The sequence below is a fragment of the Acinonyx jubatus genome, chromosome B1, assembly GCF_027475565.1.
Source record: "Acinonyx jubatus isolate Ajub_Pintada_27869175 chromosome B1, VMU_Ajub_asm_v1.0, whole genome shotgun sequence".
Taxonomy (NCBI): Eukaryota; Metazoa; Chordata; class Mammalia; order Carnivora; family Felidae; genus Acinonyx; species Acinonyx jubatus.
In genome coordinates, this window is record NC_069382.1 from 136927534 (window position 1) to 136942462 (window position 14929).

At 37.8% G+C, this 14929-nt stretch overlaps 1 long non-coding RNA gene across 1 annotated transcript; it reads left to right on the plus strand.

Annotated features, from left to right (window-relative positions):
* Nucleotides 1-995: 995 nt before the first annotated feature.
* LOC113599356 (uncharacterized) lies at nt 996-12674 on the plus strand. Its single transcript, XR_003420184.2, has 3 exons — nt 996-1513; nt 2517-2577; nt 12333-12674. It is a non-coding gene; the product is annotated as an uncharacterized LOC113599356 (long non-coding RNA).
* Nucleotides 12675-14929: the final 2255 nt, after the last annotated feature.

Genomic DNA, 14929 nt, shown 5'->3' on the forward strand with positions numbered 1-14929 from the left:
CCCCGTGTTCGTTACTGAGTTTCGTGTTTCCCCGTAACTCCTAGGAACGCGGTCTCGAATTACCCGCTTCAAATTCAAGCCTGACACCCGTCAGCTGATTCAAACCTTGGTGAAACGTGGAGCCACGTGAGAGATGCAAATTGCAATCCAAAATTAAATATTATGAGACTGCCAGGATGTGTCGACAAAATATTCTAGATCAGCACTCTTAATCTCAATCTAACGCAATGTTATGCGGGACAAAAATACCGAGGTTAGCACTCAAGAAAGTGAAGGTCTATTTTTGCAAGAAGCGTATCTCAAAACTGAAGTCTTTGGAAATGGTCTTGTATCCAAAAACAATAATAAAATATTTAATGATTTGTTACATTATTTTTAAAAATAAAACTTAAAGGCAAATTATTGCTACTGTTTGGATATGAGGAAGAATTTATGAATTTCCCAAATTAAAGAAATTCAGTGAGAATATCTTTGAAAACCTCTTTTGGCCCCAATTGCTTGTTTTTTAAACTTGTTTTTTTTTTTAACTTTCAATAAGCACACAATGAAAGACCTTGCCTTTGTTGAAGCTGCCTTTTTTAAAGGGTAAGTAAGATCTGTGGAAAATTAAAAAGGAAATGTTCTTACTAAAGACATTCCCCTTAGAACAAAGTTGCATTTTTTAAAATGGATTTAAAGTAATCTAAAGTGGCAGCTGGTGAAACGTCAGAATTCTTATTTGGATTTTAGTATTTTACAAATCATATTTGCAAATTAACACACAGTACAATACTGAGCCTCTGGTAGTTGCTCTTTTAAGTACTTACAGAATTGATTCTGAAGATTTTCAGGTGTGCTAAAAAGGTTTATTTTAATGAAGATATCTGGTGAGATCCTTGGCAGTCAGCTTTCCCAATTTAAAAAGGTCATCTCAAAAATCACGGTGTCACAAATGTACAAATTTTAAGTGATGTGGGCACAATAATTTCTAAGATATTACCGACTTATTTTTTTTAATTTACTTATTTATTTTATAAAGGGAGAGAGCAGAGGTGTGTGGGGAAGAGGGACAGAGAGAGAGTACCAAGTGGCCTCTGCGCTCAGCACGGAGCCCAATGAGGCTCAATGCCACGACCATGAGTTCATAATCTGAGCTGAAATCAAGAGTCGGACACTTAAGGGACTGGGCCACCCACGCACGCAGAATCACTGACTTGTTTTTTAATTAATGAATTATCTTTTGAAATATTTTAAAAGGCATTTTGGACATTTTTTTAATGCAATTTAATCATTGCATTCAGGAGACCAGAAAGGATAGAACCCTGAGCACTCAAAATACAACAAAAAAGAGGGATGCCTGGTACAATGTGCCTACTGTACTGAGTAGAGCATGCAACTCCTGATTTCAGGGTCATGAGTTGAAGCCCCATGTAGGGCATGGGGCCTCTTTAAAAAAAAAAAAAAGACAAAAGTACAACAAAAACAACAATAATAAGAACATTTATTGAACACTCCCTGCACGTCAAGCACTGTGGTAAGTGCCAACAATGAGTTACATCCTTAACTACTATTTGTGCTACAATTAACAACCACCAACTTAACATCATCTAATATCTGAAAAGATATGAAAATTCAAATAGCCCAAGAATGAAAAGAAATCATTCTTGCAACTTAAGACATTCTAATAAGGGGCATAACTTTCAATATTCTCTATCGTCTAGAGAAATTCTATAAGTCACTCCTGAAAGAAGCATTATTTAGTGTGAATTGAGCACAAGCAAAGGCCTGGAAAAGTTTCAGCCACTTACTGTATACAGAAAATATAAGTATTTGCTTTCTTGTAATATTACTAAGACCTTACGATGTGCCAGTTCTGTTCTAAATACTTTCTACACATCAACTTGTTTAATCATGACAACAAATCCACTAGAAAAAATAGCGTTAAGATGATTCACAACATAGAGTGAATCTAAATGAATTGGTTTGAAATCTTAAAGATAAAAATAGCAACACAACTTATGAATCCTGATTTCCCACAAAGGGAAGCTAAGGTAAGTAGAGGTTTGAAGAGCCACATGGAATTCATTACGAAAGTTGTTTTTTTTTGTTGTTGTTTTTTAGAAAAAAATATATGTATGTTTTTTAGAAAAAAATATATGTATATATTTATATATATCCAATTGAGAAAGGCAACATGAACTTAGCACAAATAACAGGAGCAAAAGGGATGCATATTCTAAGATGTGGAGGAAAGAAAGATCAGGTTCTGTGTAGGGGAAGGCTGCACATTGTTTTGATGTTATGAGGGGGCCCCTAAGAAGTGTAGAGGAAAAGAAGGTTCCCGGAGGAAGAAACTTGGTCTGAAGGCTTTGAGTGCTAGGTTGAAGAGTTTGCAAAAGGTAGTAATCATGTCCTTGAAAAAGGCTAGGCTACAATAACAATGGCTTTGAGTGATGATCATGCACTACTGAAAAAATTCTGTCTTCCTGTCAAAGTGTCTGGGTGCCCATATTTATATTGATTATATTTGCTTTAAGGTCCTCCTCCATCAAGATTTCATCACTTTCAAGAAGCAGTAAAGCATCTAGAAAATCTCAGGTTCGTTAAACTATAGCACTTTGATTACAAAGGCCTGTATTTTAGTAAAGTGTGCGGTCTTTGTTTGAATATTATACTATTATGATCCATTGGGACTGTGCATTTTCAGTGGAAACCTCATTAGATTTACTATTTGGTAAACAAGTCTTTGATGAGGTAAGCTCTAAAGCACCCAAATTTAAACAATTATGCAAATACTTTCAGCCAATGAGTCTAGCTGTGTCTCCTAACTCAAAACATTTAGGGTGATTTTCAACAAATAAGTTTCTCTATGAATATTTAAAGAGAAAAAGAAAGTTTAGAAGTTTAGCCTTGTTCCTTACAGAAAGGCTTGAATTATTGTAGGTTTAATTCAATTGTCTTTTGTTTAACTTTCAATTTAAGTTCAAAGCTACTTTTTGACAAGTGCCTGAGAAAAAGACAGTAAGAGAGAAGTTAATGAGCTTCAGCAAGTCCCTATTTCCAACTGCAGAGTCTTTGTTATGATTGGGAAATACTTTATTTTGGAAAACAATGCATTCCTACTTAAAGTCTGGGATTTTTAAAGATTGAAACCTGGAATTTAGCCACAAATCCCAGCAATTTCATTCCTTGCAAAAGGACCAGCAAGGAAAAAATTTTAAAAAAATTAAAAAATAAAAATTAAAAAAAAAAGGACCAGCAAGGATTATGTATATTCACAGTAAAACTCCAAAATGTAAATGAGAATAAATATGTGCTATGTGAGAATAACAGGATATATGCCATATTTAGGTTGGTGTTGAGTAGGAAAAAAAAAAAAGCACAAGGGTAAAACAAAGGTCAGGAATGTAGGAAAAATCTAAGTATAAGTGTGTCTTTAAAATAAACAGGCACTGGTACTGTACTTACCCCGTAGAACTATGTAAAAGAATTTCAGGGGTGCCTGGGTGGCTCCGTCAGTTAAGCGTCTGACTTCGGCTCAGGTCATGATCTCACAGTTCAGGAGTTCAAGCCCCACATTGGGCTCTGTGCTGACAACTCAGAGCCTGAAGCCTGCTTGGGATTCTGTTTCTCTCTGTCACTCCTCTGTTCATATTCTCTCTCTCTCTCTCTCTCTCTCTCTCTCTCTCTCTCTCTCTCTCTCAAAAATAAATAAACATTAAAAAAATAAATAAAAAGTAAAAGAATTTCAAATTAAACTCTACAGTTTTCTATTTCCAGCTGTTCAGCAATATACTATGGTGTCTGGGAAAATGAATAGAAAACATACTTTTGGTAGGTTGACAAGATCGGAAGCGGAATGCCTTGCTTATTATGTCCATGGGATGCTAAACACTCTGAGTAAGAACTTGAGGCTCTATTAAGATGGACTTAACACATTATCATCACTTAAGAAAGAAAAACATATGCTTGCTCTAATAAGATAAGAAATTTGTGTGTGTTGTTGCCCAATTGCTTATTAAGTTTCCGTGGATTGCAAATGAGCACTATTGCTTAATCATGAACCAAGGAGAGATCTTTTGTGCTTTGTAATAATGATGACATTGAATTTATTTAAGATATTTCTTGTGATGAGATCACTGGACCTTCACACCATCTCAGTTATTCTAAAGTGCTGGAGTTCTGGTTCCACAGCTTCTCCGTCTGGAGACACAATGTTTTCCTATGCCATAAGCCCCAAGTTCTCTCTTCTCTTGACTGTATCTAACAGTGTGTAAGGAAGGATCCAGAAGAGAGAAAGACAAGTCCCAGGAGCAGGGTTGACGGGTCTTAGCAGCTGATAAAAGTTGAAAATTACTACTGTGCTATGAGATAGATGAGAGATGTCCTAGCTACAATCATCTCTTTGGAACAGAGGAAAACTTGGCCTCTCAATGGCTCTTAGAAGGTTTGTCTAACAATTTCACTGAAAAGTCCCTCAACTTGTTTGTCTACATGGGAATTAGGATCTACTTATAACAAAACTTCCCTTGAGTGGCCAGTCTCAGAAAACATCACGTGGAAATAGAGGGCCACCGCTGCCGATGCAAAGCTGCCTATTTCAAGTGGGGGTACTCAGCACTGACACCACAGTCCTAACTGTTTCGTCCCTTCGATTCACTCTTATTTTCTACTGTGCCTTTCCCTATTCTCTCTTCTGTCTTTAATCCTGCATCCTCCTGTTTCAAAGCAGGTAATCTTGACTTCTATTCCACAAAGGAATAAAGTAAAAGCCATCAGATTAGATATCCTTCATTCAGATACACAAGCTTACTCACACCTCGGTTCTTCTTCTCTTTTGTTTCAAAGGAAGAGATTTACATCCTCTTAGGCCTCTCCTTCTGCCTTCCCAGGATTTCTTATTTTGATTATCACCTCTATCATTACTTTCTCTCTCTTCTCCTTCCTTTCACTTCTCTCAAAATCTCCCCCTTCTCCCCAGCCTCTTTTCCATTTTAAAACCAACCAAAGGAAATTAAAAACAAGCCTCTCAACTCCACCGCCCACTTCAGCTATGGACTCTCCCACCTTTCATAGCAAAGCTTCTTGAAAGAGTTAACTTCAATCACTCTCTCCCTTTTATTACCTTCCACTTTCTGCCCAACACATTTCATCTAGTTTTACACACAGTTCCACTGAAATTTGTTACCAGTCAGTTATGACTTCCTTGCCCTTGAGGGTCAATGGACATATTTTTTTTTTTTCTGTCCTCATACTACTTTGATTCTCAGGTGCACTGGGTCTTGTGAGCACTCCTTTTTCTTCAAAAGTTTCTTAACTTCCCTCACATTACTTAGCCTTGAGACTAGTTGGTTGGTTTTCCGTCAGCTTTTTTTTGTTTGTTCATTTTTTAGGGTTTCTTTTTGCTGGCTCCCCTTCCCCTTAACTACTTTTTAAATTTGTTTTAATGTTTTTTTTTTTTTTTTGAGACAGAGACAGAGCATGAACGGGGGAGGGTTAGAGAGAGAGGGAGACACAGAATCGGAAGCAGGCTCCAGGCTCTGAGCTGTCAGCACAGAGCCCGACGCGGGGTTCGAACTCATGGACTGTGAGATCATGACCTGAGCCGAAGTCAGACGCTTAACCGACTGAACCACCCAGGCGCCCCCCCTTAACTACTTTTTAAAAATTTAGAATGTCTCAGGGTTCTCTACTAGGCCTTTTTCCTGCCTCTTTACCGTCTCACTTTGAGATCACACCCAGGTCCATAACTTTACTTCTGGCCTACATGCATATGGTTCCCAAATCTAGAACTAGCCAGGTTACCTTCTTGAGCTCCAGTGAAACATCCAACTTCTTACCAGATACCACTGGATGTATAACGTGTATAAAATTGGCTTGTTTCTCTTCCCCTGCTCCTCATCTTGCTCCTACCCCAGGGTTCCCTCTGTCAACATATGGCCTCCCCTTCTTTTGGTGGTTCTTGGAAAAAATCTGGAAGACAGTCATGACCCTTGCCTCTCCTTCACCCCTGAAATACGCAGCCTATTATTTTAGTCTCCCAAGTATATCTCTTGTAGGCTTCGATTTCTTCCCAGTCCCATTGCCATTGCTTCCTTGACTAAGCCAGAGACTGACACCAGCACTCCCAAAATAGCCTCTTTCCTGGTTTCCTTATATCCTACTGGCTCCATTCTACTCGTCCCAGTGTAATCAGTGATTGTTTAAAAACACTGATGTTATTTCATCATGTTCCTCTGACAACTTCCATTGTCTTCCCATTGCCCTTAGAATAATATTTTTTTTAAAACATGGCTTACGAGGCCCTCCACATTCTGACTCTCCTCTGACCCCTCCGTCTCACCCATGACATGTTCCAACTACACTGGACTGCCTTCAGTTTTTAAAGAAGCCACAATTTCTTTTGTCACTGGATCTTTAAATATGCTGTTGGCCTCTACCTAGAACATTCTTTCAAAGTACACATTCTTTTAACTATTAGTTCCATTTTACAGATATTGGTATAGACAGAAGTATAGAGATGTAGTAATTGATCTTCTCTTATATATTCCCAGAGCAGTTTCTACTCCCCTCATTGTTATGAACATCTCACTTATAAGGTATTTGCAAAATGTCTATATTCCTTGTTAGAATCTATACACATGAGGGGCGCCTGGGTGGCTCAGTTGGTTGAGCATCCGACTTCAGCTCAGGTCATGATCTCACAGTCCATGAGTTCGAGCCCCGCGTCAGGCTCTGTGCTGTCAGTTTGGAGCAAGGAACCTGCTTCGGATTCTGTGTCTCCCTCTCTCTCTGCCCCTCCCCCACTCACACTCTGTCTCTATCAAAAAATGAATAAACGTTAAAAAACTAAAATATTTACAAAAAGGAATCTATACACATGAAGGCAAAGACTTTATCATCCCTGTTCACCTCCATTTTCTCAGCATCTGACATGGCACCTGAAATATACTGGGTCTTCAAAACATTTGCTGAATAGGGGCACCTGGGTGGCTTAGTTGGTTAAGCATCCGACTTTGGCTCAGGTCATGATCTCACAGTTTGTGAGTTCAAGCACCATGTTGGACTCTGTGCTGACAGCTCAGAGCCTGGAGCCTGCTTCAAATTCTGTGTCTTCCTATCTCTCTGCCCCTCCCCCACTAGCGCTCTGTCTCTCTCTCCTTCAAAAATAAATAAACATTAAAAAAATTTTTTTAAGTTGCATATGCATAAAAAACCATTTGCTGAATAAAAGTTTCCTGTATGTTTTACTCATTCACTTCTGGAAACTACCAAGTAAAAGGCAATACACTCAGTGTGAGAACTATAAACAACCTAAATGTTAGCACCCAAGTTTTAGAAAGGTGCTTTACATTATTAGCATAATAATAACATAAGACAAATGATATTTTTGAAGCACTATGCAAATCCAGAGCAGCTAAAAGTCACTTCTAACTGGAAGATTCAACAAAAGTTTAAAGCACAACATGGCCTTTGTAGTAAATTTGAAGTATTGAGATAGGAATATGGGACTCTGAATAAATGTCCATGTGACATGGCCAGAAGCTGACCATGGTGAGATTTGTCAATTTAATAAACTCCAACTGTATTGTCCAAGTAAAGGAGAATCAAAAGAAATGTTTGGAAAGAAATGCTAATCAGAATTGTACTTTGGAAAGATTATCCTGACAGCAGCAAATGACTGGAAGGTTGGCAGAAAGACCTCTTAGGTCTGGAAGAGAGGAAGGAAGGGAGTCAGAGTTGGAAAGTAAGTGTAGGAAAGACAGATTCAAGAAACCTTGGGGGAAGGAATTCTATAGAGCAGTAACTGAGTTCAAGTTTAATACCTACTTTTTACACCTGAGTAAGATTAAAAAAGATTTTCATTTTCAATCAAACTTACACCGGCTTAAAATAAGAAATACATCAATGTGGTTGGTTTTTAATGAAAACTTGCTGATACTTAATAAATTCAAATAATGAGGCACCGACTTGAAGATAAAAAATTCAGATGAAATTTCAGAAGAAAATAAAAAGTGACATCTTTAAAACCCCAGATACAAGGTGGAAACAGGCTGCCTCTCTGAGGAGTATATTTAGCCCCTCTAAAATACGCAGTGACCTCTATAGAATTCCTAAGAGGAGAGGCTGTATCTATTTTAAACCACTGTCTTCTTTCTAGCCTCTGAGTACAATGTCAGAGCTCATTAGATATTCAAGTATTTTTGCAGCCATGGTAATAACACAACCTGTTACAACTAAGCCAATATAAAAAGGGTCTGGAAGGAAGATCACTATACTTCACTAGCCTCTCTAGAAGAAGCATTAAAGGAAGAGATGCCAATTCCATTAAGAGCTAATTAACTCATTGTACTTGGCTTTGCTTCTCCAGGATCTCAAACATTCTCTGACTGCAGATAAATTAAGCACAATAATTACAATAAAAGACATTTTGAGCCATCTCTCCCACTGACTCTTACTTATCAAAGCAAAGGTAAAACTTACTCACCCAACAATAATTTAACATAACCAAATCAAGCTCTGTGCTACATAGGCCCTGAAAGTACAATCAAAAATAAAGTCTGGTCCTTTTTATCTTCAAGGATATTGACATTTTGGGACAGGAGACACAAAAGGCATGAACTGGTAGTTGAGTGAAGAAAAATAAGACGAACTAAGCAGGTTTGGGGAAACAACTTTGTAAATAAATGAGAAAATAAAACTTTATAGAAGTTATGATAAAAATGTTTGCAAGGTACAACATGGAATGGGGTAAAAAAAAAGTTTTCTATGTGGGAAGGACAGACTTAACAGAAAGAATGCAAGCATGTTGCATCTTAAGAAATCAGAAAATCATTTTGTCTTCTCTAAAAGAATGAGTTTAGGTTGGATGATCTCTGCGATCACATCTAGCTTCAAAATTCTGTAATATTCTGTTATAACGTACACGTTCATTAAGCGTTTACGTCTAACCTGGAGGAAGTCTCTGAGAAGAAAGGGGAACAGTGGAGTCATTATCCTATAATGCACTTTGATGGAAGAAAACACATACTGTATTAAATGACTACAAATAACAACGTGCTTGGCAAGATGACCATATTGTCTCAGTGTGTCTGATCTCTTGTTCGAAAAAAACAAATGTCTATTTCACATCTTTTTTTCCATTCAAAATTGTCACCTTCCTCTCCCTGTCTTTCCAACCCCTTGACACACTCCCCATCTGCCCATTTATCCATCTCTACCTAGCAGTTTCACTTTTAAATATAAAAACAGGTAAAATGAATATTATTTTTAGGAAAATGCAGATATCACTAGAGCTAACCCTCACCAAGTAATCTGAACAGTCAATATTTTAGTATCTTAGAATATATTTTTGAAAAAGAGTTAAAAGATTTTATAAATGGGCACTAGTGTCATTTACCAAAATGATGTTAACATTAGCCAAAGGAACACAAAAGTATTGATTTCAATAACCAAGAGTGAATATTTCTGGCAACTACAGTGTTTCAGCAGTAAATATTTTAAATGCACACTTAATTTAATGGACAGAACACAAATGTGTACTTGTGTGACCATACTAAAAGCATTCCCCCGTGTTGTCTTTTCTATCAGGACCTCATTAACATTTTTACTTATCAGTTTTTTTTTAACTTTCTCTGAAAACTTCTCCTTTTCCATGTCCATGCAGAATATCTACTATCATGTGAATATTCTAATATATAATTACTGGCCCACATCTGTGGGGAAATAGGTGCAACTTACATAAATGGGTTAGAAAAAAGCTTAGGGTGGAAAGTCGCCACCAAGAGGCAAAAGTACCAGAGCTTAGCTATGGAGATATTATAATAGGATCACAACTAACTTGTTATATCACCCGCAGGAAATTAATTTCCATGTGATGCCAATATCACAAACTCCAGTTGCCCCCCATCCCCAGACCCTTTGCTTCTTACACACACAAGTTAATGATTACTGTCTGATTGTTTTCTCCACGTTCATGTGTGTAAGATCTTGTTTTCTTCACAGGGGTAATATCTTGAGAGCTCATTAAAAATGGAGACAAAACCCCTCTTTGGGTCTCTTGTCTCCTCCCAGACATTAGCCTCTTTTGCATTCAATTCTGCATCTGCCCTCTTGCTGGACAAGAGAGAACTCTAGACTCACAGTCTGCGACACACATCTTTTTTATTTTTTCAAAATTGTTGCTATCCTCAGAATTTCAAATTTCTTTGAAAATTGTTTTCTCCCAGGGCACATCAGTGTTAATGTCTCTGATCTGCATTATAGAACATCGAAACAGAGGAGGTAATGGTAGCAACACAACTGAAATGGCTGTGACTGAGTCTGATAAAATTAAAGTTTTCGTAAAGACCAAAACTTGAGGGGCACCTGGGTGGCTCAGTCAGTTAAGGATCTGACTCTTGATTTCACCTCAGGTAATGAACACATACATGGTCACGGGACTGAGCCCTGCTTGGGATTCTCTCTCTCTCTTTCCCTCTGCCCCTCCTTTCTCCTGCTCCTGCTCTAATATGCACTCTCTCTTTCTCTCTCTCTCTCTCAAAAAAAAAAAAAAGTTAAAAAAAATCAAAACTTGAAAATGTGGCTCTATGTGCATGCTTATCCATAACCAAATGCATTAATCATAATTCAGGCCTCTGCTTTTGATGCCATGCATAATGAACCATGCTTCTTAATGTTTCCTCTTTCCATTTACTATTTGGTTTATGAGTCAATTATTGGATTTTGAGGGGTTTTATAAAGGACTGATAATAAAAATTGATTGCAAAGTACTCTGAAAGCCTCTCCTGATAACTGTTCTAGAGAGAAAAACAGGTTTTTACTCTTCATAACGTTTCCCAGTAGATTATGTATTCCAGAAAGAGTGTACATGTAACATAAATTCCTAAATTTTCTTAAAATGTATTTTAAGGATATTGTCCTTTACTTCAATTAAAAATCTAGTATTTGCCTTGAAGCATTACTGCACTGGGAGCTATCAAGAACAATAACAGTATTGGCAATTATTTTGATTAAATTAAATCACTCAAAGTTTCCAAATAATTACTAATACACAGAAGGGGATCTAATTTCTAATTTAGAAGAGACTAAAAATAACCTAAGTAATTTCAAAATAAAATTTAAACTCCTACTGATTTCTGGAAGTTTGGCCTGCATAATTATTCAAGAGTAAACTGTTATTTTTATAAAATACTTGAACACTGTTTATTAAAGACCTATATAATTTATTGACCATTATAGTATACATGATTACATAACCAATTTGTTCCTCCACATGTTAATCAACCTTAATTAATAGCTTTTTTAGGCTAATGCAATTTTTATACAGGTCTTTGGATACTAACAGAAAAAGAGTAATTAAGCCATTTGATAGGTCAAGAAAAACTATTTAAGACAATTTTCCTGAGAAGCCAACACATAATAACACAATGCTGATTTGGATTTTAGAAAAGTCAAGGTCTGGTTGTGTCTATTTAATTGGGAACCGTTATCAAATCCTGTAACTCCTTTGTATCTTACTTTATCTATTGAGAGACGCTGGTAATAAATTGTAGCTTCCTTCAAGTCATACTAAACAGGGAAGTTAATTGAGAGGTATGAGCTACATAAAACAAGGACCATGTTTTCTACTTTTCATTTTAAGTCATGAGCCCTTAAATCCATGAGGCACTGAAGACATCAGATGACAGCTGCTTCCAATCACTGTTCAGGTTCTTGGTCCAGAACCAATTGCCCTGATTTATACACTATGTTCCAATCAGTTTCTAACCTTTTTATTACTGATGACATTTGTCATTCTTCAATTTATAACCTAACTTGGCCTTTCTGCCAGATATTTTATCCTGTTTTTCCAGTACGACCTTGACCATCGCTTCCGGCCTGGATTTTTCTTCTACGTTGCTTCATCTTTCCCAGAGTTATGCATTTAGCCCAACCTCCTGTGGGTGGCGCTCCTGCCTGAGTCTCCCCAGCCTGAAAGCAGGATCCAAGGGCTGCTTCTTCGTCTGCCAGCAGTGCCCTGAAGAAACAACTTTCCCCACAGGCAAAGGCCATGATATGGTGTGGTGGGAAGGGCATCAGGCCTGCCAGACAAGAACTCCCCCGGCAGCCTACCTGAGATTCCAGCCAAGGATCATAAGTGTTGCTCTTTAAGATAACTTTGTTTTCAGAATCCGTATCCTCCTAACTGCCATTCCTACCTTTTTCTATTGAAATAATTGTTTTCCTACGTGATTATTGAGAACTCAAGGTTTCTTAAGATTTCAACAATTGTGTTATAGCAGAACAGATGGTGATCAGTAAACAAGATTTTTATGTTTCTTGTAATCTGTCTCCCCTTTATTCTGTTTTAGTACTGAGAAAGAAGTAAGTATTTACGAAAGTTTTCCTCTCACTAACAAGAGACTGTACGTGCACCAGGGGAGAGTGGCCCAGGGGTGATGGTAACAGAAGTGATAGAAACTAAGCAGAATGAGAAAAATCCAAATGGACCCAGGGAACAGTATCAAGACTGATCCTCACCAGATGATTCGAATTCCTAAAATCTGGGACGTACTGAGTTTTTGTTTCACTGTGGAGGTTGCTTTCCTTACACATGCCTTCTGAGCAGAAGTAGATTTTAACAAGATTAAGCCTTCTGTTGCCTGGAAAAAAGAATACATTAATTGGTAAATAAATCATCAAAATACGTTTAATTAAGTACGTAAGCACAGAAGCACAGCACCTTCTGGAATAAAGGGAGTCCTAGCCATGTTGATTTGGGGTCAGAAGGGATGAGGTGCATCGAAGGAGAGGGTCCGGTCCCTCTCCTTGAGGTAGCCCATGGCTGCTGGAGGACTAAGAACGGCCTGTAATAAACATGGGGATATACTGGGAAGAAATCACCAATATTAAGAGATGAATAAAGGAGAGGTTAAGGGGAGATCTTCATCAACTTTACCATTTTGGCAAGGTTTACAGTTCATTTGTTCTAAAGATGTGTGTTCCTTGCAGAACACAGGAAGAAACCATGGAAATATACACATAGGAGGATGTCTTATAAAGAATAGTTAATATGTACTCCCAGTCCCAGCCTCAAAATTCGGATGGCCTGGAGTCCACTCTCCCTTCTCCTCATATTCCTGATGCACACACATGAGGACACCCCAACCTGAAGGTTTCATCTGGCTCCAAGACCAGCCTGACCACCCCATACACCTGCAGTGTGGGGACCCTGTTAACAGGAAATTCTGGAATCCTAGGTAGCTAAAAAGAAGGGATCCAGGTCTGGATGAACATGTTCTTTTGGCCACTTAACTCCTCAAATTGGGAGGGGCAGGGCAAGAAAAGGCAGGTACCCTTAAAAGTATGGAAATATAGCCTCTTCCTTCCCATCCCCCCACCAGTGACATTACCCTAGTGTTATAAATACATGTGCACAATGTTCATTTAGAGTGACTTTCAGTTTAGTTCAAGACATGTACAAGACTTTATTAACACCACCTGGAAAAATAGGGAACATCTCAGTGAATGAGAAAGCACTGTATTAAGTGTGTAAGTATGGGTAAAAATTGAGATTTCTTTGGAAGAAAGGTCAAATGTGTTCACCTCTGCTCTTTGGATCATAGAATAAACAAGTTTACAGCTTAAAGATCATGTTTCATTTTGCACAGAAGAGTGAAATTGAATGAGTTTCAATATCTAGATAGTATCTTGTACCTAGCAGCAGCGTATAAATATTTACTGAATGATGAAATTATTACCCAAAACTAAAGAAAGTGAGAGAGCCAGGAGACTCCTGATTCCCCGTAAGTTGTTTTGCAGTACCTATCCCCGTGTTTTCCCCAGCCATATTCAACAATGCATTAAGACGTAATCATAGCCTCATAGGTCCAAAAGCCAATATGTGAAGGGACAGGGGAAAGCAAAAAGACTCTTCTCCCAATCACAGGAATATGTCTTTGTGCACTTCTAGTTAAGAAGAAGAACACCATAGTTCCAATCCTTTTAAAGGGTATAACAAAATGACCCTGGCAAAAAGGAAGCCATGCTAACCGTCTGCTTAAAAGGGGCTAGAAGAAGTGTTTTAGCTTCTTTAGCCCAAATACACACAAAAAAGATATTGAAGCATACCCAAGTGTACCTAAAACCTCTTTCTTCTAGCGAATTATTGGACAAAAATCTGGCCTACTATCACTTCCCGGTTCCCTCAGCAAATGGCCTGTGCCGATTTTATTTTATAGTATCAAACATTTTATCTAAATACAGTAGTTACTTGAGACAGAGGACTGGATTCAGTAAGTCTTTTATTAGCAGTCCATTGTTTAAAAAAAAAAGAATACAACTACAGATCGGCTAAAAGCATGGAGTCATTCTCTACGAAACCAATGTTCCAAATGTAATTCCATCTGCTTGATACTTTGACATTTTAGGTCTGGAAAAGCACAGGGTGAAAGATGGCAGAGAGCAGGGAAATTTTAGTTCGGAAGTGCAACAGCTCACTTAGAGCTTCACGAAAGCAGAACACAAAACCACTGTGACTAATACATTTTTCAGATGTATTAAGTAGAAAGGCTCAGAGGCAAAAGAGAGACAAGAGGCAAACACAACTGGCTCCTGCACCAGCTCTTCAGGATTCTGGTGTGATGCCCTAAGATTATTTTCATAGCTGGGCAAGAATGATAGGTTGTAAATGTATAACTCACTGGCAAGACAATACTTTCTGAAAATAGTATTTTCTACTGAGATATCAACAACAAAAAAATGGATATAAGGGTTACAGCAACTGTTTCTCTAGATAGGGTGCACCTGTTTAAGAAAGAAAAATGTCTAAAGAATTTGTTCTCCAATTTCACATCCCTTGACCTTTGCGACCATTCACTTCACAGTGCTAATAAGGGACAGCCCAAAGTTTAAATCAATCTGTACTTGGAAAGTATATTGGATGTTTATTCATCCAAACCAAATAAAG